Raw genomic sequence first — 23,019 nt, 5'->3', positions numbered from 1 at the left:
TTAACTGTCCATCTCTCTGGCCCTTCATATGGCTTTTTCAAATATCCTTAGTTAGTTAGTTCTTCTTCATCCTTTTAATGACTGCTTCAGACTTAATGCCATCCCCATCAAAATTCCAAGAGAATTCTTCATAGAGGTAGACAGAACAACTTGCAAATTTTTCGCAATAACAAAAAAACCCAGGGTAGCTAAAACTATCCTCAACAATAAAAAGACTTCCGGGGAAATCACTATCCCTGAACTCAAGCAGTATTACAGAGCAATAGTGATAAAAACTGTATGGTATTGGTATAGAGACAGACAGATAGACCAGTGGAATAGAATTGAAGACCCAGAAATGAACCCACACACCTATGGTCACTTGAGTTTTGACAAAGGAGCCAAGGAAAAAAGATAGCATTTTTAGAAAATGGTGCTGGTTCAAATCGAGGTAAGCATGTAGAAGAATGTAGATCTATCCATTCTTATCACCCCGTACAAAGCTTAAGTCCAAGTGGATCAAGGACCTCCACATCAAACCAGATACACTCAAACTTATAGAAGAAGAAGTGGGGAAAAACCTTGAAAACATAGCCACTGGAGAAAACTTCCTGAACAAAACACCAATAGCTTATGCTCTAAGATCAAGAATTGACAAATGGGATCTCATAAATCTGCAAAGCTTCTATAAGGCAAAGGACACAGTTGTAAGGACAAAATGGCAACCTACAGATTGGGAAAAGATCTTTACTAATCCTACAACCAATAGAGGGCTTATATCCAAAAAATACAAAGAACTCATGAAATTAGACTGCAGGGAGACAAATAACCATATTAAAAAATAGGGCTCAGAGCTAAACAAAGAATCCACAGCTGAGGAATGCCGAATGACTGAGAAACAACTAAAGAAATGTTCAACATCTTTAGTCACAAGGGAAATGCAAATCAAAACAACCCTGACATTCCACCTCACACCAGTGACTGGCTAAGATCAAAAACTCAGGTGACAGCAGATACTGGCGAGAATGTGGAGAAAGAGGAACACTCCTCCATTGTCGGTGGGATTGCAGACTGGTACAACAATTCTGGAAATCAGTCTGGAGGTTCCTCATAATATTAGACATTGAACTACCTGTGGACCCAGCTATACCTCTCTTGGGCAGATACCCATAAGATACCCTAACATATAACAAAGATACATGCTCCACTCTGTTTAAAGCAGCCTTATTTATAATAGCCAGAAGCTGGAAAGAACCTAGATGCCCTTCAACAGTGGAATGGATACAAAAAAAGTAGTACATCTACACAATGGAATACTACTCAGCTATCAAAAACCATGACTTTATGAAATTCATAAGCAAATGGATGGAACTGGAAATATCATCCTGAGTGAGGTTAGCCAATCACAGAAAAACACACATGGTATGCACTCATTGATAAGTAGATATTACCCCAAATGCTTGAATTACCCTAGATGCACAGAACACAAGAAACCCAAGAAGGATGACCAAAATACGAATGCATCATTCTTTCTTAAAAGGGGAATAAGAATACCCGTGGGAGGGAATAGGGAGGCAAAATTTAGAACAGAGGCAGAAGGAACACCCATTAAGAGCCTGCCCCACATGTGGCCCATACATATACAGCCACCAAACTAGATAAGATGGATGAAGCAAAGAAGTGCAGGCTGACAGGGACCGGATGTAGATCTCTGCTGAGAGAAACACCCAGAATACAGCAAATACATAGGCAAATGCCAGCAGCAAACCACTGAACTGAGAATGGGATCCCCATTGAAGGAATCTTAGAAAAGACTTAAAAAGCTTGAAGTGGCTTGAGATCCCATATGAACAACAATCCCAACCAACCAGAGCTTCCAGGGAGTACGCCAGTACCCAAAGAGTATACATGGACTGACCCTGTGCTCCAACTGCATAGGTAGCAATGAATAGTCTAGTAAGAGCACCAGTGGAAGGGGAAGCCCTTGGTCCTGCCAAGGCTGAATCCCCAGTGAATGTGATTGTTGGGGGGAGGGTCATAATGAGGGGAGGATGGTTAGGGGAACACCCATATAGAAGGTGAGGGGGAGGGGTTAGGGGGATTTTGTCCTGGAAACAGGGAAAGGGAATAGCAATTGAAATGTAAATAAGAAATAGCCAAGTTAAGAAAGATGGAGAAAAAGAAGCAAACTAATCAAAACAGTGTAATAAAACATGAAATTGTATTTGTAAGTGTGTTGGGATTTTAAAGTTATTTTTGTGGCAGGGAGCTGTACCTGCTGTTTATTGGAATGTCTTTTCTTGGTTGTAGGAGGAGCACCTGGCTGTCTTGTTCCAGAAGCTGGAGGAACCATTTGTTCTGTTAAGCAGGAGGATGGGACAATGCAATATTTAGAGGAATTGCTATCTATATTAATGGTTAGAGATGTTGAGAGCTTTTTACTGGTTTTGTGCCCAATTTTATCATGAACTTTTGAAGATTAAGAAAAAATTGTTTTAATCTTCAACTATTTATAGCCGGACTTATTTGCTTTTCTGCTGCTACAATGAAATACCATGACCAAGCCAGTTTATGGAAGAGGTTATTTTGGTTGGGCTTCCATGGCAGGGCGCTGAGAGATCACATGTTAAACCCCAAATATGAAGCAGAGAGAGTGAACAGGAATTGGGGCTAGTCAATATATAATAGCCTCAGAGCTAGTCCCTAGCAAGTTATAGCCTGTAAAGTCACCACCAGGGTTCAGATATTTGAGCCTATGGGAGATATTCTCATTCATACCACCACATTTCCCTCCCAGGCTCCAAAGGCCATTGTTAAAATACTAAGTATATTTAATCCTACTTCAGAAGTCCCCATGGTCTTCCACAGTCTCGATAAAACCCCGTGAATTCTAAAAGTGAATTAATTTCAACATATAGTGGAAAAGATATATATTACTATTTCTTAAAAGGAGGAATGGGGGCATAGTCAGAAAACGCTGGACTAAGCAAGACTGATAAGGCAGCATGTAAACATCAAGTCCCCTAGGTCAGACTTCCCACCTGTGGGTCATGACCCATTTACAGGGGCTCCCTAAGACCATCTGTAAACATATATTTACACTATGATTCATGACAGTAGAAAAATTACAGTTATGAAGTAGCAACAAAGATAATTTTATGGTTGGGTTCACCACAACATAAGGAATTGTATTGAAGGGTCACAGCATTAGGAAGTTTGAGAACCAGGGCTCTAGCTTAATATCTGATATCAGAGGCTTAGATGGCACCATCCCTCCATCTTTCTGCCTGTAAAATATATCTCTTCCAGGCTGGTTCTATCCCATGTAAGCAACTCTCCCTGGCAGAAATCACAGCTTTGGTGCTTCCAACACCTTGGAGTCTGTACAAGTATCCCAGGCTTCACTTCATCTCTCAGGGTCTTCATACAGGGACTCAGGATTAGGGTTGGCCCTGAGGTCCTTTGGGGTGCATGCTTGTGATTTCCTAGAGAAAGATCTGTTTTTTCTTGCTTGAGAAAGGGTACATACATAGCAGAGAACATTTTTGGATTTTTCAAAGAATGCCAGGAAAGGGCCATAATTGTCAGTCTAGAAAGGGTATCACCGAGTTACCCCTTTGTATTGGTTGCCTCTTCTGCCAGCTCTATCTACTCTTCCTGGGCCTAGTCTCTGGAATGAATGAGTAGTTTGTCTTGTGGGTTGGTGAAGATATCTGGAAATTATAATTTTTATATAGTTTTAGCTATGAACTCCCTGTGTGAATGCTTATCTGCTGTGATGATTTGAATAGGAATGACCACAATAGGCTCATATGCTTGAATGCTTGTTGTATAAGGAGTGGCACAATCAGGAGGTGTGGCCTTGTTGGTGTATGTGTAGCCATGTTGGAGGAAGTGGGTCACTGGGAAAGTGGGCTGTGAGGTCTTTATATTCAAGCTATGACCAGTGTCGACACAGTCTCCTGCTCCTGCCTTCAGATGAAGATGTAGAACTCTTAGCTCCTTCTCCAGCACGATGCCTCCCTGAATGCTGCCGTGCTTCCCACCATGGCGATAATGGACTAAATTTCTGAGAGTGTAAGCCAGTCCAATGTCAGTTTTCCTTATCAAAGTTGACTCAGTAATGGTGTCTCTTCACAGCAATAAAACTGTAAGACACCTATTCACCTACAATATTTTGCCCAGTGATATTGTTCCATCTGTTTCTGGCCCCCAATTATTTATTTATTTAATTAATTTATTTTCCTTTTTTTTTTATACCATATAATTTCTTCCTGAGTTTTCATTTACCCAATCTAGATTTATTCCTTTCTGATCATTTTAGCGCTTGTCTTTCTTTATTGAGTATTACTACCCAAATTTTTCTTAATTTTGAGTCTTCTTGATGGTCATAGTTGTGTATGTTTGCCCCCAATTGACAGCAAATTGCTGTCAATATGTATGTCAGTGTCATTTATTTTTAACCCGTGCAGTTGACAGATACATATTTGTCATTTAATATCTCTTCATATATTGTAGAACTAGAGTTTTAAAAAGGTTACTCATTGTCAGAGTCAGGATGTGCAGGGCTGGACATGCCTGAGGGAGAGCCAGAGATAGGACTTGCCAAACCAGCTATCAGCCCCAAGGACATTGACCATTTGTAGCTACCCCCTCCCCTTCCTTCACCCCCCTGAGTGAGATGAGCCACCCTACCTGCCTGCCGAGCTGCTAGAGAGCACGTACTCCTTGCTGATGTAATTTCGCGTCGAAAGTAACTGTGCACCATTTGAATTGACCAATCATGTGTAACCTCGAGAATGCCCCTAACCTCCCCTATATAAACCCCTGAGTTTGGAGACTCGGGGTCGATTCCTCTGTCTCCTGTGTGAGATACGTGTCCACCCGGGATCCCGCTAAGACCCAGGATCTCATTAATAAAGCTACCTCGTGCTTTTACATCAAGAATGGCTACTCGTGATTCCTGGGGGCACCCCACCCCACGATCGGAGCGAGACATGCAGCTCCCCGTTTTGGGGTACGCTCTTTCAATATCACTGTGCTTGATTGCCTGGTTGTCTTCATAGTGGTTTAGATGAATTCACCTTGTTTCTCTGGGAACATGGCTAATTAATTAATTGATTAATTAATTAATTAACATGAGTACACTGTAGCTGTCTTCAGACACATCAGGATAGGGCATCAGATCCCATTACAGATGGTTGTGAGCCACCATGTGGTTGTTGGGAATTGAACTCAGGACCTCTTATCCACTGAGCTATCTCTCCTGCCCAGGTCCATGCCTCTTAGGGTATGTGCAATATTAGCACTTTTTAGTCCTTACTATAGTTCCTTGTTATATAGACATATGGTAGAGCTACATTTTCATTACAGTATTAATTGTACTGTTGTTGTCTCTGTGATGACTGAATCTAACTATTTTATTTATTCATTGAGTTAAAGTTAAATACTAATCAATCAAGATATTTGCTTAAAGAGAGCAGATCATACTGTTTATAATTACAAGTTTTGCGGGTAAAGTGTTACGTCAGAGTGGATCCTGGTACAGCTTTTAGAGTTAGCCTATAGAAAATGCAAAAAATTTCTTCAACATACCTTGGCAAATTTAATTTCTTAGACTTTGGTCATATATATTCAAGCTAAGAATGTTAAAAACAAAATCAATGCTTTTTATATTCACTACTTAAGAAACTCCTCAATTCTCGATATCACCTTATGTGGGAAAAAGTGAAAGAGGAAAAGATTGCTGTGGTACTATTTTAATTCTTATATTTGGTCTGAAGTTTCTCTTATCTTTGTTTCCTTCTGGTGTTTGATTTCGGACATTAAGGTCCTTTCAGATTTTTCACTAGTAGGGAGGGGCTGACTGTACAAAGACCCTTGGCTTTTGTGTTTTGAGCCCTTTAGGTCTTTTGACTGTCCTGTATAGCCTTCAGCCTGTGTATTGATCTTACACAGCCTGCAGTGTAAGCAGTTGAGAGAGCTGGTCTTGCTACCTGTGTCCTGTGCCCTGTTTAGAAGTGGAGGGATGTTGGAAATCAAAGTGTGCATTGGAAGGTTGACTTGGGAGAGAGATGCCTAGATCAGCTCATTGTTATCTGTGAGAAAGCTTTGGAAAGATACCTGCTGTGTTTTCAGTTGCTAATTTTCAGTTGTGAAGGCCTCATCTCAGGCAACCTTGACTTCCTGTCCTTTTTTTTTCTCTCAGACTCAGGGAACCCCAACTATGTTGTGGGATTGGCGCCACCTTGTGTCCCAGCTCAGGGCTGTTGTTCTACCTCTGGTTGCCTAGATTTGCTTGGGACTTGGGCAGGGAGCCTCTCAGTTAGCTCTCTGTACACCCTTTAGATTCATGCTTAATTTCCACCCTGAAGCAGCTTTAGAGTGAAGCCCTAGTTGTTAATAATGAGTGGATGGGGGTGGATTTCCGTATCGGGTTACTTTGGTTCTAAGCCAGACATGGGTTTGTCAATTTGTTACTAAAATTTCCAACCCTAATAGCCCATGTAAAAGACACACAATCTAAATACTTTAATTATAAGTTATATACCTACATTGGGCATATCTAATACAATACTAACATATTTCCCAATTCTAAGACTCCTTATTATTTCTGGTTGCTCCCAGCCACATGATTCTGGTGCATAGTGGCTTCCTTCTCTCCTCTTCCTTCATTCTTTTTCTCCTTCTACCTGCCACCCCCTCCTGAGCCTCCAGTCCCACCTTTCCTATTCAGTACCCAATCATAGGCTCTAACCTTTTATTGACCTATTAAAGTGGAGAGAAGATTCACATAGCATCACCTAAGTACATGATGCTCTGCTTGTGGGGTGGGGGCAACCCCTCTTGAGGAACCAATATGAACAATAATATACAAGCAGCATCAAGCCAAACCACTACAGTTTACTCATAAGATCTCAGTTTTTAGTACAAAATCCAATAATGTTAGTTGTTTAAATGTGTTTCTTACTATATTTCTTACACAGCTGTTTTCCAAATATGGGTTTGTCTCGTGTTCTATACCAGCATAGAGTATTCATAGTTAACAGTGTATTTTCTTGCCACCAATACATGAAATTTTGTTGGATATGCTAAAGAGTCATAATGGTTTTACACAGGAAAGCTAATTGTCAGAATTTTGTTTGTTTTACAGTCAGGGTTTTCTGTATATCCCTGGCTGTCCTGGAACTCACCTTGTAGACCAGGCTGCCTTCAGACTTACAAAGATGTGCCTGCCCTCTGTCTCTGAATGCTAGGGTTTAAGTCCTGTGCCCAGCTTGATATTTTTCTTTGTCATTCTCCCTCTCCCTCTCTCTCATTTTTTTTGCCCCTGTCAATGGATTTTATTTGGTCACAGGGTCACAGGCCAGGTATGGCCCCAGGCTTATTTGACCTACTCCTTTGGGGCTCAGGTTGTTGGAGTGGCCGAACTTCTTGTAGCAGTTGACTACACTGTGTGCAGGCATGAGTAGCACTTGTGGCAGATCATCTTGTCACAATTGTAATTCTGGACAAGGTGACAAAGGGATGTCTCGATGATGCCACTGTGCAGACACAGCACCAGGTGCAAGGTGGACTCTTCCTGGATGTTGTAGTTGGACAGGGTGTGGCCATCCTCCAACTGTTTGCCAGCAAATATCAGCTCTGCTGGTCGGTGGGATGCCTTCCTTGTCTTGGATCATTATTGATGGTGTCACTGGGCTCAATCTCAAGACTAATGGTCTTGCCCATTAGGGTCTTCATGAAGATCTGCATGTTGGTATCTGCTACTTGGCCACCTTGTTGAAGAGAAAGAGTGGTTTGGGGTTTTTGGGGTTTTTTGTTTGTTTGTTTTCTTTTTTCCTTTTAATACTCAGATCATTTTGTTGACTTCTCGGTGTTTTTTGAGGGCTGGTATAACTTGCATTTTAAATATATTTACCTGGATCTTCACTGCTTGCTCTCTCCTTTATCTTAACAGGCACGTGTCCTTTTTTTGGGACTGAATAGACTTTTTTTAAATTGTCTCCAGTCTGTGTTCTTCTTTCACTGCCCTTTTATGAGTCAGTTTTTCACAGAATTGGCTGTCACAGTGCATGAAAAATTCGCCCATAGTTTGTGACAAGTAGAAATGGGTGGCAGTTTTAGGACCTGTACTATCATATTTTGGAACACCAGGGGGATTATTAGAAGTAATATTATTATAACGTAGTGTTATCCTAATAGTTGGGTTATAATAATTCTTATTAACAATCTCTGGTTATTCTAAGTCAGTAATTTTCCTCATTAGATAATATTTACTTTCATCTCCATAAATATAACAGTCATGGGGCAGAACTAGTAACAGCTAATGATGAAAGAACAATTCTTTGTGTATATAGACTTTGTTTTATTGTGAACTACTTTTTGAAATATGTCGAATTATAACAGCAGTATTGTTGGTATCAGGAATTGCCTTGAGCAGCGACACCATTTGGTAACTGTTGACATGGCAAGAGCCCTACTTTCCCAGTATTCCTTTGGTCCAAATCCCAATGCCACGTGGGAGTAATTATGTCATATTCCAAATGAAAGGCAGACTTCTTCTGCCCTCATGCTCTCTCTTCTCTTCATTCGTTTCTCTTCTTTCTCTTGCCCCTTTCCCTTGTCTTGTTCTCCCATTAAATTTCACCAAGTGGAACTGTGTTAGTTTTGTGTGCTCTATTTGGATGGGTGTGGTGGGTATTTTATTACAACGAGATTTTAATAACAACAAGTACAATAATTTAAGAGCTTGGAAATCAGACTGACTGGAAATAAGTTCCAATTTGGGCACTCAGCAGCTGTTGAACTTATATTACTAATATAAAAGTTGTGGGTGATAGTAATTTTTCCCTATAGTGTTGTGAGAATTAATCTAACTCCTTGTAAACCTCTTGTATTTTATTACTTATCAACAACATTGGGTAGTAGTAGTCATTGTAGTTGTTTCATTAAATAAAATTTGTAGAGTTGTGCAGTATGGAGTTTATCAAAGCTAAATAGGTGAAACTACACATAACTAAATTGTATAATCTTATAAAATTATAATCTTAAAGGAAGAAGGTTAGAATGTAGAATAGGAAATAATGCTATGCTATTGTTAGAAGTGACTTAACATTCAGAAAACTGAGGAAAAGGAAATTCATCTCTTAAGGTGGTGTACAGTCCATAATATATCCTACATTATGTTAACATTTTTCTTAAATGTGATTTTTAAAAATTGGCTATGTTTTTAATGAGAAGAATTAGTTTCGGTTTGAATGCTCTTTTTTTCCGTTTAGGCAATATGTCAGTATTGAGGGCACCCAGACATCAGAGCTCTGGAAGGCATGTTGATACTGTTTTCTTCTTTGTCTCCTGGGTGTAAGAAGTATAACAGATCTTAAAGATCTGTATTCTTGTTTGTTTAAAACAATTGACACATGAGAGAGAGAGAGAGAGAGAGAGAGAGAGAGAGAGAGAGAGAGAGTGTCTGTGTGTCTGTGTGTCTGTGTGTGTATCTGAAATGATAACAATATATTCTTTGGAAAGTATTTTGTTCTTTCTCAATTAAATTTATTCATTTGTTCAAATTGGCTACCCTTTATTATCACAGGTATAGGAAAATTAGAATAGTACTGCTTTAGTGTACGTTGAAATATACAGAGAAGAGTATCTTAAATTGAGGACTCCGTTATCTCACATAGATGAGAATTTCTGGATATTTTCCATAGCTTTTTATTGCACATTAAGGGGAATTTGCTGCTATACTGTGTCTTCAGACTTTCTCTTCTGTTCAAATAACTCCTCCCTTAATGTAGGTAAACATACTAACTTCTGGGTTTTGGATAATTCTGTATCATTGAGTTGAGTCAACTGGGCAGTCTGTTTTGCAAATGAAATTTCAGGTTTATGTGTGTACTACTTACTAGTATTAGAAGCATTTATTTAGCATTTTTCTTTAGTTCTTTCTGGACAAGATAGCTACATTTGCAGTTTCATTTGAAAGTCAGTTTTTCTCTTATGTGAAAATACTAGAAAATTCTAGATTCCCAACAAGGCTTTATTTTGTTCTGGATAGTTTTGACTCAGCTCTGAAAGGGATTTTTTTGAATGTAAAGGAATTGATTTTAGGCTAGGGACACTTACCTTCTGGTCTATTGTTCTTTTGTCTGGCTTATGTAGTGAGGCAGGAGAGCTTGTGTGTTATATGTTTCTTTGTTCTGAGCAACCTGCTCTCAAAATCTATTTATACCTACTTATACCAGAATTACAAAAGTTTGATTGTAGTTTTTTGTCTCATTTTCTTCTCCTACAATCTGAACCTGGTATCTGAGTTGCCTGTTTTTCATTGTAAGAAATCAAAGGCCACAGAAAACTGACTCTGCTGCTGTTAGATTGAGTCAGTTCATCAAAGCCATGTTTGGTGGAGCAAGCTTTTAATCCTAGCAGGTGAACTTCTATGAGTTCCTGGCCAGGCTGGTGTACATAGAACACCTTTTCATCCTGATGCTAACACCCAGCTGGAGTGGCATTATTACCAGAATAAACTGAAAGGAAAAGCCGGTGCACCTAAGTTCTTTAAAGCAATAGTCCTCCCATGGATGGTCTCTGAATGTTGGTGTTGCTGTTGGTGCATTAAAAGTAAAAGTAGAATTGGAATAATTAGCTCTTTGAAGGCTTTAAGAATGCTAGTGACTGTAGAGAGAGCATCTTGTGTATTTGTATGGATATATCACCTTTCAGTTAAAAAAATTATGGCCTATAGGAAAGGGTAGAATAGAAGTTGGGACATCCAGGAGGCAGAAAGAATTCTGGGATAGAGCCAGGTCGGAGAGATTTGCCCTGGAAAATGTGACCAGACAGACTCATGGTTCCTGAGCACAGGTAATGAGCAACATGGCGGAATGTAGATTTGAGTAAGTGGGTTAGAATTTGTCAGAGATGAGTCTAGCTCTATGGCCAAGGTATTTGTTAATATATTTTGAGTCTCTGTCTTATTTCTGGGAGCATGGGGCTTGGAGGAAGAACCTGGTCCAAACTTCTACAAGTGACAACATGAATCGAAACAAAATCTAAATCTGAGCAATGACCAGTGTATAGTTTTGGTTACTGGAACTGGAGGATGATGTTCTGTTCACCTGGAACTCAATCCCAATTTAGGTTGGGAGTGAAAGCATAATTTTTTTCATATTAACTAGATGAGCTATTAGCGATGTGGCTTATGTCACCATGCAGACACTAAAGTTTAGGTTCTTCAGTATTTTTTAGAACTTAAAAGCAGACACCATGGTACCTAATCTCGGCTTTCAGGAGATGAGACCAAGAGAACAGAACTTTCAAGGGAAGGCTACAGAGCAGGGAACCCCGGCTCAAGGAAAGACAAACCACTATGGTAACCAGAGTCTGAAGCCTCATTTGACTGAGCTGGTTTCTTAGAAAAAATATTTCCGTAACTCTGTTGGAAAATTAGTCTCTTTACAATCACAAGATCTTCATTTGTTTTACTACCCTGCATTACAGTTCCAAAGAAATTGGCAAGTCTTTCCCATTGGTTTCCTTTTAGAATAAATTATAAAACCACAAATATTAAAAAAAAAACGTTGTTTTAGAAACACATTAACGAGAAGAAAGACATATAGTAGAGTAGAAGGGATCTAGATTTTGGTTTTATCCCAGTTACTTCTATTTCCTGTTTTGTCAGATTTAAAAAAAACAATGGTTATTTTAGAAATGACCCTGTTGAGGAAAAACAGAATCTGGCCATCTGGATTTCTTTTCTGGAATTAGTCTTTCTTGGTTGCTATCATCTGCTTACACGGTCCACCAGGAAGGGTGATTGTAGACACATATTTATAATTTATATGTGTATCAGTTTTTCAAGTTTTCTACGGCTCTTATTAGCTGTTAAATGTTATCAGAAAATTTTGAGATTAGTGATTTGTGTCAGTAGATCTTGGGATAACTTCCTGAGCTAGTTGAGTCTTTGTTTCATTGCTTGTGGTCAGTTTCTTCAGCATACTTGTGTACCATGTTGCATTTTCTTTCTGAATTTCCTACTTCGTATTATTAAACAGATAGAAATTTAAGTTCTAGAAAGCCAGGGATGTGTAACTGAAGGAAGTACACAGTACGTGTCACATGCTGAACACTAAGAAAATACTTAGTGAACATCTGTCAAAATGAGGGAAAAAAAACTGTTGTGCATGTTTGTTGGTGTTTCTAAGTTCCTTTGTTGCTCAGTCTGGTGGGTAGACTCCAAGTCAGCTGCTTGTTTTAGTAGTTTTGTCTAGATTTTGACCTGGGTAGGTGCTTGTTCTTTGAAAATAGCAGGAAACTAATCTTCTTTTGTCTTGCTTTCCATCACTGGCTGGCCAAGCATGGTTTTGCAGCAGAATATTTTCCTTGCTTACTTAATTAGCTGCATCTTATTAGCCACTGGATTTTTAAAATATTTAACATCCTTTTATAATTCATATCTTTTTCATTTCTTTTGGATGGGCCACCGGAAGTCAAATATTAGAGGAAATGTTTAAGTTCCACAAAATGAAATATTCCTTTCCTTTAAAAAAGTGGTCATAATACTTTGATACTATATTCTTGTTTTAACTTTACGACATTCATTTTTGTATCTTAAGGTCTTTGACCCATTTGGAGCCTGTAAAAGTATTTGATAGATATAAAATGACTAGATTGTCTTTTACTAAATGTACAGCCAAACCTGTGCCTAAAACTCCTTTTCCAATGCCTTTCTTCAACTTTTTTCCAATATCACATTCTCTGAGTCATTATTAGACATCGCACAAAAATTAAATGTACAAAGAGTTATTTTAGAAGTTAGTATCTTTGACTTCTACACATTAGCTCTATAAAAATCAGGTCTAATATTGACTTGTATTGTTAGATGAAGCATCTTTCGTGTTTTTTGGAACCTGATTTCTTGTTCCTTATACTAAGAAATTAGGTCAATGTAACCACAGCATTTGATCCATCTGTGACTTCCTTTGTGTGCTGTTTCCTGAATCATCTCTTTGATGATTCCGTTTAGACGTATTTAATCTCTGCACATGTTTGGGGCCTTTTACAAACCCTTCCTGGATTCCCAGGATGCAGATGTTTTCTACCCTGTTAGCAACTTTACTTTTCATTCTACAAGAGCAACAATTTAAATTCTATTAGTCACATTCTGACTCTCAGTGATTACTCTTTCACAATTTTGTGTCTTGGTCTCTGATTTCTCCAACTATTCCTCCACATCCTTTCTCCATGTGCTTGTCTAGTTTGCCCTCCACTGAGGACCGTGTATCCTTGCATTTCCATGAATCTCAGATTGAGTAGCTCACTCTGCTTGTGGAGAGACCCATTCACTCTGCTGCACTGTGGAACAGGTCAGCTAGCCCAGTGAAGAGGAGCACTATGGTGTTGCCTCTCAGGCCAGGGCAGTGGGGGTGCATGGCCCACACTCAGTGGTCAAAGATGAACTTTGCATAATTTCCAAGTGAGACTCTTATTTTAAAGTCCTTAAAATATAAAGGTAATGCAACTTCCTTTTAAAGCTTAATTCATGGTTGTAACTTTGGAATATAATGTATCATGGCTGTTGTCTTTGTTTAGTGGCATTTTCTGTTGGATTGTTATTGATGACCCTTAAATTCTTGCAGATTAAATAGTGGACTGTTGTGAAAACACTGCATAATCTGCTCAGTTTGTCTTGAGTTTGTAAGAATGTGACATGTACTTACGTTTTACCAGAAGCCATAGCTATGGGTCCTAGGATCTGAAAATATCTGAGAGCAGGGTCCATGAAGGGCCCTACCGTTTAGGAGAGACAGCTAAGAGCTGCTGATCTGGAGGGGACAGAAGAACTTGGTCTCAAATGTTGATAGGTAGTTGACAGGAGACAGCGTGTGGCCTTAGTCAGTGTTGGTCAGTAGAGTTCCATAGGAGAGAAAGGAGGTGACAAAGTAATGAGGTAAGTCAATGGTCTAGGAGGGGAGCGCATTTACTTGAAAGACCAGGAATTAGTACTGACATCGATACATGAGTTTGAAAGGTGAGACAAAAAGAGGTCACTTGGGGAGAGCTTGTAGCCTAAAATGAGCCAGAGGTAGGAGTTTTGCTCAATCTCAGTTCCTGTGACAGTTTGAAAAGAGTGGTTTTTAGGGAGCAGTTAGTTCTTTCTACCTTACCTGAAGATTGAGGCTGGTATGGAATATGAAAATGCCAGGTGATGTCTAGGGCCTTAGACAGAATTTCAGAAATTTGGGAAGTAAATTCGGGACCATTGTCTCACTGACGGGATGAAAATTGGGGATGATCTCTTGGAAGAGGAGCTCAGAAACAGTCTGAACCCTTTTGTTAGTTGTGGGATATCCCTCCAACCACCCCGAGAATGTGTCAATCAAAACTAGGAGGTACTTGGCACATTTGGCATGTGGGTAAAGACAAGTTGCCAGTCAGTTCCAGGAAGTGAACCTCTGCCTTGTTGGGTAGAAAAAGGGGTGCTACAACACCAGAGGTTGAAATCTGACACTTGACAGACTTTGGAAGAGGCAGTGATGGATTTTAAGAAACTTAAGTCCTTAGGAGTAGGCTTCAGGTGGGTTTTAACAAAATAAGACAATGCCTTGCTGTTAGGATGAAGGATGTGGCGAAGATAGGACAGAGTTTGATGAGTGTTAAGGAGTGAGAGTGGGGATATGGGTTGCAGTGTAAGAATGTCCTGTGGAGGGTGCTACATGTGTAGGCACCTATGGGCCGCAGCTCTGGCTGCCTCTTCAGCTCCGATTTTTCCCTTGGAGACAATAGAGTCATTCGTCAGGTGGGATCGGCAGTGGACAAACCCGATAGCTGTGTGGATATGGGAGGCCTTTAGCATGGCCATAATTTGGTTTGCATTAGTTACTGATCCTCCTTTAGTCATAAGTACCCCATGCTCCTTCCAGTTAGTGGCATAGGTCAGGATGATATGGAAAGCATGTTTAGAATCTGTGTAGATGTTGCGGGTTTGTCCCTGTGCCAGTTGAAAGGCATGAATAAGGACTACTACTTCAGCCTGTTGATTGGTGGTATGAGAAGGAAGGGCCTGTGCCTCAGTGTGTGACACTATGGGGTAGCTGGCTCTTATGGCTCCTTCATGTAGAAAGGAGATTCCATCTGTATAGAAGGTGTAGATGGTCTGAGGCAAATTGCCCTCCTGTATGTGTGAAGGGTGAGGTAATAATTCCTCTAAGGTTTTAGTGCAGGGATGAGATAAGGAGTGGTTAGTATTTGGTGGAGAAAGAAGATTGGAAAGGCAGGTGTGATTAAAAGGTTAGTGTGGAGTCTTCTATTAGTGCTACCTGAAGAGAAAGAACTTTGGAGGGAGGTAGATTCTGTAAACCTTTGAAAGGTAGGAGCTGTGACATGTTATAAGAGGAGAAGACCATTATATGCAACCCAAATGTTAGGTTTTCTTATTCTTCAATAAGGAGTTCAGCAGCTGCTAAGGTACAAACACAAGGTGCCATCCCTGCATGGTTAGATCTAGTATTTTTTTGACAGGTATGCTACAGGTACAAAGGAGGGTCCCAGTTGGTGACCTAAATTTCCAAATGTTGGTATCAGGAACTGCTATTGCCTCCAGCAATGATGTCATCTGCTCACCTGAGCATCTGCTGTCAAGGCAATGGTCATCCATTTACAGCATGGATTTCATGTTACAGTTACACCACATTTCACATAAAAGGCAGATCCTTTCTGCCCTCTTCAACTTCTCTCTCCTCTCTTCCCTTTTTTTCCTCTCTTTCTCTCCTACCTCTCTTCACCCCTTTGGCCTTTGTCTCTTCCATTCCAATAAACCTCTCCACGTGGAGCCCTGTTGGCCTGGTGTGGTTTGTCCAGACGTGAGCCATAGAGCCTCGCTGCAAAAGACAATGTAAAAGGTGGTATGTGTATGGTTACTTAAAAAGACAACCAAAAACCATCAGTGGCTGAACAAAAAGGAAAGTGAAAGGAAATGGATTCATGGGAGTTCAATCCCATTTTACATTTTATGCCCAGGTTTGGTGCCATAGGAGAACAGCCTATAGTATAGTTGGTGACCTCCAAAGGAGCTGGGAGTTGGGTTGAATCATGTGAAAAGATCAAATACAGAGAACTCATTCTGAACCGTACAGATTCCATAGGATGCTTTATGCTAAGAAATATAATGTCAGTGCTGGAATATTGATATTGGTTAAAACTTAGACTTTAATACCAAAGTACTCATTTTGGTTCAAACTGAATTTGAACACCTGCAGCGTGAAATACCGAAGAGGGCACCATTCCATATTACCCCATGTACCAGCAGGTCACATGGCACCAATGGGTCATTTGGCCCTGGTGGGCTGTTCTCATCTTGACAGACTTTCTGGCCTGTAGCTCCAGAAATCTCTTCACCCAATTAGCTATGTCACCTTAGAAAGTCACTACCATGACAAACCTCAGATTCGAGCATCCAAATTTATCGGCTGGCTGGGTGGTGGGGGTGGGACTGGGGCTGTACCTATCTCTGGAAATCAGTTGAGAAGCTGTGTGAAGGCAAAGACTTAGTTCAGCTCTTCCTTCACTCCTTCATTGGAGTCCCCATGGAGTCCGATGGTTAGCTTCAAGCATGCTTGTCTAAATCAGTGAGGTTCTGGCAGAGTCTCTCAGGAGACATCCACATCAAGCTTCCATCAATAAGGACTTCTTGGCATCAGCAATACTGCCTAAGTTTGGTGGCTGCATATGTGATAGATCCCCAGATGGGGCTGTATCTAGATGGCCTTTCCTTAAGTCTCTGCTCCACTCTGTGTCCCTATATTCCCCTCCCTCTTGAGTATTTTGTTCCCCCTTCTAGGAAGCACTGAAGTGTACACATTTGTTCTTCCTCCTTCTTGAGCATCATATGGTCTATGAATTGTATCTTGGGTATTCCAAGCTTTGGACTAGTTAGTATCTACTAACTGTGTTAATTCACTCAGAATGATATTTCCTAGTTCTATCCATTTGCCTAGGAATTTTATGAAGTCATTATTTTTGAAAGCTGAGTAGTACTTCATTATGTAAATATGCCACGTTTTCTGTATCCATTCCTCTGTTGAAGGGCATCTGGGTTCCAGCTTCTGGCTGGAGGGCCTTTGCACTAGAACGCTTCCAGTCTGATGTCTCGCTCTCAGACATGCTCAAAAGTTTTTGTCCTGGGTGATTCTAGAATCCCATAAATCTGGATATAATATTTTGTGTAAAATTACGGAAGCATTTTAATTAAATTAAAATAAACCCAAAGTTAAAACTATGGATAAACTCTCTTCCAGCTTAATCTTTTCTTGGTTATTATCAGTATCTAAGATACATGCTGGGTGACAACAGCAAAATAAGAATTACCCTGCAGTCCCTTAACCATTTTCTATGAATCTGTGGTGTTGTGTGTTGTAAGAATGTTGGTGGATGTGAGTGTGTGGTGCATGCCTGTAACTATATGGCTTTATCCATCTGTGCATGTGTTTTTGGAGTTCTGAGAAGTATTTCAAGCATCTTCTTTAGTGTTGTTCACTGTTCTTGACATAAGTTCTCTTGTTGAACTAGAAATTCAGTGTGGGATTGGAGAACTGGTCAGTGAGCCCTCAGGACTCAGCGGTAATAGTTATGTGTAGCTATCCCCTATGCCTGGCATTATGTAGACATGCTGAATATTCACACCCAGGTCCATATGATTCTACCCATTGAGCAATTTCCCAGTCCTAGAGTGATGAATGTTTGCTTAAGATTTGATAACAGACCTTAATTGTTTTCTGTTTTTGCTATCGTTTGTAATTTTCCATAGGTAACTCTGCAGGTGGATATTATAAAACACACCTGAATAGACCAGAAAATAAAAATAGGAGTAGATGCATTACAAGGAATTCTATAAAACCATATTTTGCATACTTACCTTGTGAAGCACAGTTGATATTTCTGGGTTTGCCTGTTATATAAACACTGTAGTTTGATATAAGGACAGTTTAGACTCATTAAATAGAAAAGGAATAATAGAGATACATCTCTTGAAATAGTATAGAGACTGTGATACTTTATCACATGAGAATTAAAACTGAGCCACATATCCTTCAGCAGAAGAATTGAGGGAGAAGTATGTATATACCTTTTGCAGCACAGTCTCTGGAATAAAACAAACAGGGACATTTAAATAAATATATAGAAGTGTTTAAGACTTCATTTCTCTTCCAATATTTGCAATTACATAGTCAAACATTATATCTTGGATTCATAGATCACTGTGCTATCTAGGATTGCGTGATGAGGAGGGCATAGTGGCAGTATACCAAAATAACTGATAGGAAAAGCAGAGCAGTCACCCCATTAGGATTCATATGAATTGCATTTCCTCCCTGCTGGGAACTAAGCAACAATGGTGAAACTGTAGTACCTCTGTAGTAATTTGGTGTCTTGGGGTTATGTCCAGAGGATATAGAGCTGGAGCACGTGGTGTTCAATTTATTTTTAGTTTGTCTGATTTAAAATGTGATTGCTGTTAGTAAACATTTTTGTGAAGATTGCTTGAAATTTATTTGCACGTTATTAGAAATTGTAGAACCATATTTATAATTTCCAGTCCTGGGGGTACTGATGGTTGTACATGGGGTACAACTAAGTCAGCAAATGATTAAGTCAGACAATGCTGATGAAAAGAACATGGGATACCACAGGTACAGCTGCCTAAGAACTGATAACCACAAAAGTCTCTTCCCTCAACCTTGACTCCTTTAAGGCATTGGCTTCAGCATCAGACAGGCCTTGACAAGTTTGATCCTGGGTAAGGGAATAGAACTAGTGTTCCAGTTATTCTTTTGTCCAGGTCTTTCAGACAGCCTAGGGCAGTCCTGGCTCCCCACATTAATAGGTATTTCATAGTATTCATAAGACTTTCCAGCTGGATGTGACTTTTGAATTTTCTTTCATAAGCAAGGAAGTGTTAGATCACAGTCCTATCTAACTGGCTGCTTTCCTCAAACCAGCCATCCCCTTTGTAACCTCTCAATATAATTGATATGCAACATATTCTGTGGCCTTGTAATCTCTCTGTCCCTTGCATCTGATACCCAGGCCCCAAAAACATTTAATGGTAACTGCCTCCATCTTTTTTCTTTGTGTGATTCATCTATTAGTCTAGATCACAAGGTAGATATCCTACCCAAAAAAATCATACGATTAAGGAACACCAAAATCCTATAATTTCTTGGAAAGTAAAAATCCTCACTCTCCTATCTTTGTCTTTAGTATCCCATCATGGTTATATGTGGCCATGATGCAATAAATTACTTCATACTCAAGGAATTAAGCATGTTTTCCCTTCCGGACACTTGACACACAATATATGTGCTGCAGTAAAAATAAAAACAACAAAACAAAACAAAAAACCCGACAGAACTTGTTCCCAGGTATACCCTAGCTGTCTCACTCCCTTAACATTTCTGGTGCCATTGGAAATAGCAATAATTTATCTCAGTGGCTCCATGTTGCCCCATCTACTTTCTGACACACTATTCTTAACAACACGTCAACCTGTCAGGCTGCTCCTCCCTCACCCACAGCCCTCTTGGTTGGGTTTCCACCAAGCCAGGCATACACATTCCAATTCTTTGGTAGGCCCATGCATCTGGCCACCATACACTCTCTTAAACTCAATTAAGTTGCCTTATGAAAGGACACATCAAACAATATTTTCTGATGCAATTGATAAGATATAATTTGCCAATCTAGATGGCACAGAATCCTGTACACACTCATCCCTTGAGAATAGACATAACAACCTGTAATATGTACAGAGAGGCATCTAAACATCGACTGCTATGTTCTCTGTGCTCTCACATTCTCACTCTGGCTTCCACTGCCTCTCTAAAACTTTTCTCCCATCCATCCTTCCTTCTTTTCCAATGACAGGCCTGGTTCTATCCTGTAACTCCCTTCACCTTAGTAATGACATCAATCTACTCTTTTACCCTTTTAATTAAAAAAAAAAAACAGAAAATTTTTCTCAAATATAAGTTGAGCACAATTATTATCATTCTGTAATTTAAAAGTATAAGATGTACCTAACACCCAGCCCAACTTTTATCAGTTAAACAGAACATTTAGTTATATATTTTAGCTTTTAAAAGGCTTAAAATCTGTTATATCCTGGCTAGCTTATGTATTATCTGATAACTAGCTAATTAAAATATGTATTCTCAAAGTTAAATAGTCTGAGTGGGTTATAAGATTATACTAAGTTTTCAACCCCGCCAGTAATCTGAGAAGTAGCCATATATCTGTAAATATAGGAAGCCTAGCATGGCTTCTAGAACTGAGACAGGTTATAGAGACAATTTTCTATTTGCGTAGTCCCCTGTGAGCAACACGTGAGAGCAAGTCTTCAAGCTTCTGGCCTAGGATCATCAGACAGACTTTTGAAACACTAAATTTTGAAGGGCTAATCATTCTGGCTTGGCAGAAATTTTCAGCCAACTTATTCTGCAATGTTTCCTTTTCTAGAGAGTAATTAGTCTGTAGAAGAATTGGAGCAATTTTTGCATAGTGTCTGTCTGCCACAATAAATCACCTCACGTGGAGGTGGAGATTTTCAGTTTCTTCTTTGAATATACCAAAGGGGAGCTGGTGGGAGTGGACATGTCTCAATAAAAGTTAAAGAACATTAAATGTCATATTTTGTGGACTTCTGGTGTTTTTTAGAAACCATCTAACTATATAAGTAATCTGGACTGTTGTCCATTAATTATCTTAATAAATTATCTTGAAAGCACTCTAACAATAAACTTAGAGACATGAATTTGTTATTTGGCCTTAAACTCATGTGCTTAATCATCTCAGCTTCATTTTTTAATAGCAGAAAAGGACTGGGTGTAAGCCATCTATACTGAAATGTGTTGTATAGGCACAATACGTGTACATCAGAGTAACAATATTAATTTTAAATCAATGAGAAATTTATATTAAAGAAAATCTTTAAAATCTAAATTTGTATCAAATAAATTCTGTGCCAATGTAAAAGATCATAATTTTAGTTTAGTGAGAAATATAAAAATAATTATGTACAGCTTGAAGAAACCATTGAAGGGTTTTTGCCCCAATTCCCTGGACTTTGGGGGACTAAAAGTAGTTATTCTGAGGTTGTTTTTCTGAGGAATTTAGAAATGCGTTTAATTTAACAGGGAGGAATTAGCTCAAACTAATTATACATAATCTCCATCGGTGGAAAATCTTGTATTTATTACTAAGCTAAAGTTATTATCTTTTACATTTGAAAGTATATTATAATACATTACATTCTCTCCCATGATCTCTTAAAATGATCTCTTAAACAGTGAAGAAAATTTGTGCATCTTTTAAACTCATCTATTATTTCTAGCTATATGTTTATAAGCTGTTTAGAATTTGTCTATAGAGATATTCTATCTTCTGTTAATTAAGTAAACATTTGTTCTTTCATATTTTTCTTTATTTTTTATATAAAGAAATATACTTGAATGCACTCTACATTCTCTTTACCAAATCTCACCATATTTCCTATAATACATCTCCTGACACCATGTCTTCATCTGTTTACCTTTTAGATCTCACCAAAGAATCAGAGTCTAGTGTTACTCATGAAGGGAATCTATTGAAGCACAAGCCAATTACCAAGGCAATACCCCCCCCCCAAAAAATGAATGATTCTTCATTCACCAGTAGCCATCAAATGCCAAAAGCCCCTCAATATGGCATTGGCAAGGGTTGGTCACCCCATCTAAGCCCTGACTCTAGCTGGCTTGATCATGTGAAAGTATTGTGTTAACACAGGTGCTGTGGGTTCATGAGTGTGATAACCATGAGCTGTCCAGAGGACAGCTTTTCATTCTCTATATCGAACAGCTATCACAATTTTCTTGATACAATAGAGATCAATTCAATGTTCATTGCAAGAAGGCAGGAACATAACCCATCTAATTATGATGGAGATGTTATTAAAAATTTTAGTTTCTAAATGCCTTTTATTTATGTAAAATTCCAGAAAATTTTATTTCTGTTTATGGTCTGAAACATCTTCCTTTCATTCATAACGAACACAATGATAGTTCTAACTTTTGAAATGACATTATAATATGATGTATATGGATCAAATTTTTATAAATTTGTGTGCATGTGTATCCCATTTTTAGAGTATTAAATTTTTTCTTAATGTTTTCTAGCTGTATTAATATGATCATAAGATTTTCAAGTAAAATAACTTATGCATTATTTTACTAACACAAGTCTTAATTTTATATCTCAAATATTATTTTCTATTGCATACATACATGAATTTTAGTTGTCAACATTTGCTTAATCAATTAGTTCCTTGTATATTAAATTGTAAATTTATACTTTTGTGTTGAAACTAACTTTTTTTTTTCAAAAGTTATGAACTAATTTTATTGGCAGTTGAATTTTTACTACAGCTAAATTTGCACTGTGGCATGGTTATTTTTTTCCCATTTATATTTATTTTTATATAAATTTTACTTTAAAATATAATTTCATCATTTTCCATCTAACTCCATGCTTCCCCCTCTTTGCTTTCTTTTTTTTTTTTCCTTTTTTTTTTTTTTTATTAACTTGAGTATTTCTTATATACATTTCGAGTGTTATTCCCTTTCCCGGTTTCCGGGCAAACATCCCCCTCCCCCCTCCCCTTCCTTATGGTTGTTCCCTTCCCAACCCTCCCCCCATTGCTGCCCTCCCCCCATAGACTAGTTCACTGGGGGTTCAGTCTTAGCAGGACCCAGGGCTTCCCCTTCCACTGGTGCTCTTACTAGGATATTCATTGCTACCTATGGGGTCAGAGTCCAGGGTCAGTCCATGTATAGTCTTTAGGTAGTGGCTTAGTCCCTGGAAGCTCTGGTTGCTTGGCATTGTTGTACTTTTGGGGTCTCGAGCCCCTTCAAGCTCTTCCAGTTCTTTCTCTGATTCCTTCAATAGGGGACCTATTCTCAGTTCATTGGTTTGCTGCTGGCATTCGCCTCTGTATTTGCTGTATTCTGG

General features: G+C 39.0%; 1 pseudogene; it reads right to left on the bottom strand.

Moving 5' to 3' along the window:
• Nucleotides 1–7,322: 7,322 nt before the first annotated feature.
• Uba52-ps20 (ubiquitin A-52 residue ribosomal protein fusion product 1, pseudogene 20) overlaps nucleotides 7,323–23,019 on the bottom strand; it is a 282,754-nt pseudogene continuing 267,057 nt past the window's right edge.

This window comes from Rattus norvegicus, chromosome 2 (assembly GCF_036323735.1).
Source record: "Rattus norvegicus strain BN/NHsdMcwi chromosome 2, GRCr8, whole genome shotgun sequence".
Classification (NCBI taxonomy): Eukaryota; Metazoa; Chordata; class Mammalia; order Rodentia; family Muridae; genus Rattus; species Rattus norvegicus.
The sequence above is the reverse complement of the archived record's forward strand: the minus strand, read 5'-3'. Positions and strand labels throughout refer to the sequence as shown.